Genomic DNA, 5,000 nt, shown 5'->3' on the forward strand with positions numbered 1-5,000 from the left:
AGCAGGGGAGGATGTGCCTCCCCGGGGCCTGCTGGAGGTCAAGGTCCATGCTGGATATGTGGTACAGGGTAACTGCAGGAAAGGAAAGCTACTGGGGGAGTAGAGCAGGGGAGGATGTGCCTCCCCGGGGCCTGCTGGAGGTCAAGGTCCATGCTGGCTATGTGGTACTGGGTAACTGCAGGAAAGGAAAGCTACTGGGGGAGTAGAGCAGGGGAGGATGTGCCTCCCCGGGGCCTGCTGGAGGTCGAGGTCCATGCTGGCTATGTGGTAGCAGCAGGGCCAGTGCAGCAGCAGCAGCAGCAGCAGCAGCAGCAGCAGCAGCACATCTTTTTCGACCGTAAAGGAGGCAGGAGGCCGACTCACTCCCTGGGCCAAATGGAGAGAGAATATCAGCAGGGCCAGTGCACCAGCAGCACATCTTTTTCGACCGTAAAGGAGAGAGGAGGCCGACTCACCACCTCGGCCAAATGGAGACAGCACATCAGCAGGGCCAGTGCGCCAGCAGCACATCTTTTTCGACCGTAAAGGAGAGAGGAGGCCGACTCACCCCCTCGGCCAAATGGAGAGAGGGATTCAGCAGGGCCAGTGCGCCAGCAGCACATCTTTTTCGACCGTAAAGGAGAGAGGAGGCCGACTCACCACCTCGGCCAAATGGAGACAGCACATCAGCAGGGCCAGTGCGCCAGCAGCACATCTTTTTCGACCGTAAAGGAGAGAGGAGGCCGACTCACCCCCTCGGCCAAATGGAGAGAGGGATTCAGCAGGGCCAGTGCGCCAGCAGCACATCTTTTTCGACCGTAAAGGAGAGAGGAGGCCGACTCACCCCCTCGGCCAAATGGAGAGAGGAACTCAGCAGGGCCAGTGCGCCAGCAGCACATCTTTTTCGACCGTAAAGGAGAGGGGAGGCCGACTCACCCCCTCGGCCAAATGGAGAGAGGAACTCAGCAGGGCCAGTGCGCCAGCAGCACATCTTTTTCGACCGTAAAGGAGAGAGGAGGCCGACTCACCCCCTCGGCCAAATGGAGAGAGGGATTCAGCAGGGCCAGTGCGCCAGCAGCACATCTTTTTCGACCGTAAAGGAGAGAGGAGGCCGACTCACCACCTCGGCCAAATGGAGACAGCACATCAGCAGGGCCAGTGCGCCAGCAGCACATCTTTTTCGACCGTAAAGGAGAGAGGAGGCCGACTCACCACCTCGGCCAAATGGAGACAGCACATCAGCAGGGCCAGTGCGCCAGCAGCACATCTTTTTCGACCGTAAAGGAGAGAGGAGGCCGACTCACCCCCTCGGCCAAATGGAGACACAACAGCAGCAGGGCCAGTGGAGCAGCATGCATCTTGTTCAGCGGTAAGGGAGACAGGGAGATGTGATGGTGGTCCCCGGGGCCCCCTGGAGGTGGGGGAGATCAGCAACTAGCTAGCGAGGAGAGCGCGTACAGCCGACGTGGCATAAGTGTTTCTGCGCAGTGTACCAGGGGCTTGTGGAAAAGCTGTCGTACCATATGCACGGGAAGTACATAGCAAAGTGCTGCTGAGCAGAGTACCAGGGGCATGTAGAAACATTGTCGTACCATATGCACGAGGAGTGTGTGTGTGTGGCAAAGTGTTTCTGAGCAGAGTACCAGGGGCACGGAGAAAAGTTGTCGTACCATATGCACGAGGAAGTACATAGCAAAGTGCTGCTGAGCAGAGTACCAGGGGCACGGAGAAAAGTTGTCGTACCATATGCACGAGGAGTGTGTGTGTGTGGCAAAGTGTTTCTGAGCAGAGTACCAGGGGCACGGAGAAAAGTTGTCGTACCATATGCACGAGGAAGTACATAGCAAAGTGCTGCTGAGCAGAGTACCAGGGGCACGGAGAAAAGTTGTCGTACCATATGCACGAGGAGTGTGTGTGTGTGGCAAAGTGTTTCTGAGCAGAGTACCAGGGGCACGGAGAAAAGTTGTCGTACCATATGCACGAGGAAGTACATAGCAAAGTGCTGCTGAGCAGAGTACCAGGGGCTTGTAGAAACATTGTCGTACCATATGCACGAGGAGTGTGTGTGTGTGGCAAAGTGTTTCTGAGCAGAGTACCAGGGGCACGGAGAAAAGTTGTCGTACCATATGCACGAGGAAGTACATAGCAAAGTGCTGCTGAGCAGAGTACCAGGGGCACGGAGAAAAGCTGTCGTACCATATGCACGAGGAGTGTGTGTGTGTGGCAAAGTGTTTCTGAGCAGAGTACCAGGGGCATGTAGAAACATTGTCGTACCATATGCACGAGGAGTGTGTGTGTGGCAAAGTGTTTCTGAGCAGTGTACCAGGGGCATGTAGAAACATTGTCGTACCATATGCACGAGGAGTGTGTGTGTGGCAAAGTGTTTCTGAGCAGTGTACCAGGGGCACGGAGAAAAGTTGTCGTACCATATGCACGAGGAGTGTGTGTGTGGCAAAGTGCTGCTGAGCAGAGTACCAGGGGCACGGAGAAAAGTTGTCGTACCATATGCACGAGGAAGTACATAGCAAAGTGCTGCTGAGCAGAGTACCAGGGGCACGGAGAAAAGCTGTCGTACCATATGCACGAGGAAGTACATAGCAAAGTGCTGCTGAGCAGAGTACCAGGGGCACGGAGAAAAGCTGTCGTACCATATGCACGAGGAAGTACATAGCAAAGTGCTGCTGAGCAGAGTACCAGGGGCACGGAGAAAAGCTGTCGTACCATATGCACGAGGCCTGTCCAGCAGCACATCTTTTTCGACCGTAAAGGAGAGAGGAGGCCGACTCACCACCTCGGCCAAATGGAGACAGCACATCAGCAGGGCCAGTGCGCCAGCAGCACATCTTTTTCGACCGTAAAGGAGAGAGGAGGCCGACTCACCACCTCGGCCAAATGGAGACAGCACATCAGCAGGGCCAGTGCGCCAGCAGCACATCTTTTTCGACCGTAAAGGAGAGAGGAGGCCGACTCACCCCCTCGGCCAAATGGAGACACAACAGCAGCAGGGCCAGTGGAGCAGCATGCATCTTGTTCAGCGGTAAGGGAGACAGGGAGATGTGATGGTGGTCCCCGGGGCCCCCTGGAGGTGGGGGAGATCAGCAACTAGCTAGCGAGGAGAGCGCGTACAGCCGACGTGGCATAAGTGTTTCTGCGCAGTGTACCAGGGGCTTGTGGAAAAGCTGTCGTACCATATGCACGGGAAGTACATAGCAAAGTGCTGCTGAGCAGAGTACCAGGGGCATGTAGAAACATTGTCGTACCATATGCACGAGGAGTGTGTGTGTGTGGCAAAGTGTTTCTGAGCAGAGTACCAGGGGCACGGAGAAAAGTTGTCGTACCATATGCACGAGGAAGTACATAGCAAAGTGCTGCTGAGCAGAGTACCAGGGGCACGGAGAAAAGTTGTCGTACCATATGCACGAGGAGTGTGTGTGTGTGGCAAAGTGTTTCTGAGCAGAGTACCAGGGGCACGGAGAAAAGTTGTCGTACCATATGCACGAGGAAGTACATAGCAAAGTGCTGCTGAGCAGAGTACCAGGGGCACGGAGAAAAGTTGTCGTACCATATGCACGAGGAGTGTGTGTGTGTGGCAAAGTGTTTCTGAGCAGAGTACCAGGGGCACGGAGAAAAGTTGTCGTACCATATGCACGAGGAAGTACATAGCAAAGTGCTGCTGAGCAGAGTACCAGGGGCTTGTAGAAACATTGTCGTACCATATGCACGAGGAGTGTGTGTGTGTGGCAAAGTGTTTCTGAGCAGAGTACCAGGGGCACGGAGAAAAGTTGTCGTACCATATGCACGAGGAAGTACATAGCAAAGTGCTGCTGAGCAGAGTACCAGGGGCACGGAGAAAAGCTGTCGTACCATATGCACGAGGAGTGTGTGTGTGTGGCAAAGTGTTTCTGAGCAGAGTACCAGGGGCATGTAGAAACATTGTCGTACCATATGCACGAGGAGTGTGTGTGTGGCAAAGTGTTTCTGAGCAGTGTACCAGGGGCATGTAGAAACATTGTCGTACCATATGCACGAGGAGTGTGTGTGTGGCAAAGTGTTTCTGAGCAGTGTACCAGGGGCACGGAGAAAAGTTGTCGTACCATATGCACGAGGAGTGTGTGTGTGGCAAAGTGCTGCTGAGCAGAGTACCAGGGGCACGGAGAAAAGTTGTCGTACCATATGCACGAGGAAGTACATAGCAAAGTGCTGCTGAGCAGAGTACCAGGGGCACGGAGAAAAGCTGTCGTACCATATGCACGAGGAAGTACATAGCAAAGTGCTGCTGAGCAGAGTACCAGGGGCACGGAGAAAAGCTGTCGTACCATATGCACGAGGAAGTACATAGCAAAGTGCTGCTGAGCAGAGTACCAGGGGCACGGAGAAAAGCTGTCGTACCATATGCACGAGGCCTGTCCAGCAGCACATCTTTTTCGACCGTAAAGGAGAGAGGAGGCCGACTCACCACCTCGGCCAAATGGAGACAGCACATCAGCAGGGCCAGTGCGCCAGCAGCACATCTTTTTCGACCGTAAAGGAGAGAGGAGGCCGACTCACCACCTCGGCCAAATGGAGACAGCACATCAGCAGGGCCAGTGCGCCAGCAGCACATCTTTTTCGACCGTAAAGGAGAGAGGAGGCCGACTCACCCCCTCGGCCAAATGGAGACACAACAGCAGCAGGGCCAGTGGAGCAGCATGCATCTTGTTCAGCGGTAAGGGAGACAGGGAGATGTGATGGTGGTCCCCGGGGCCCCCTGGAGGTGGGGGAGATCAGCAACTAGCTAGCGAGGAGAGCGCGTACAGCCGACGTGGCATAAGTGTTTCTGCGCAGTGTACCAGGGGCTTGTGGAAAAGCTGTCGTACCATATGCACGGGAAGTACATAGCAAAGTGCTGCTGAGCAGAGTACCAGGGGCATGTAGAAACATTGTCGTACCATATGCACGAGGAGTGTGTGTGTGTGGCAAAGTGTTTCTGAGCAGAGTACCAGGGGCACGGAGAAAAGTTGTCGTACCATATGCACGAGGAA

Source organism: Pelmatolapia mariae, unplaced genomic scaffold (assembly GCF_036321145.2).
Source record: "Pelmatolapia mariae isolate MD_Pm_ZW unplaced genomic scaffold, Pm_UMD_F_2 NODE_ptg000294l+_length_77206_cov_1, whole genome shotgun sequence".
NCBI classification, from domain to species: Eukaryota; Metazoa; Chordata; class Actinopteri; order Cichliformes; family Cichlidae; genus Pelmatolapia; species Pelmatolapia mariae.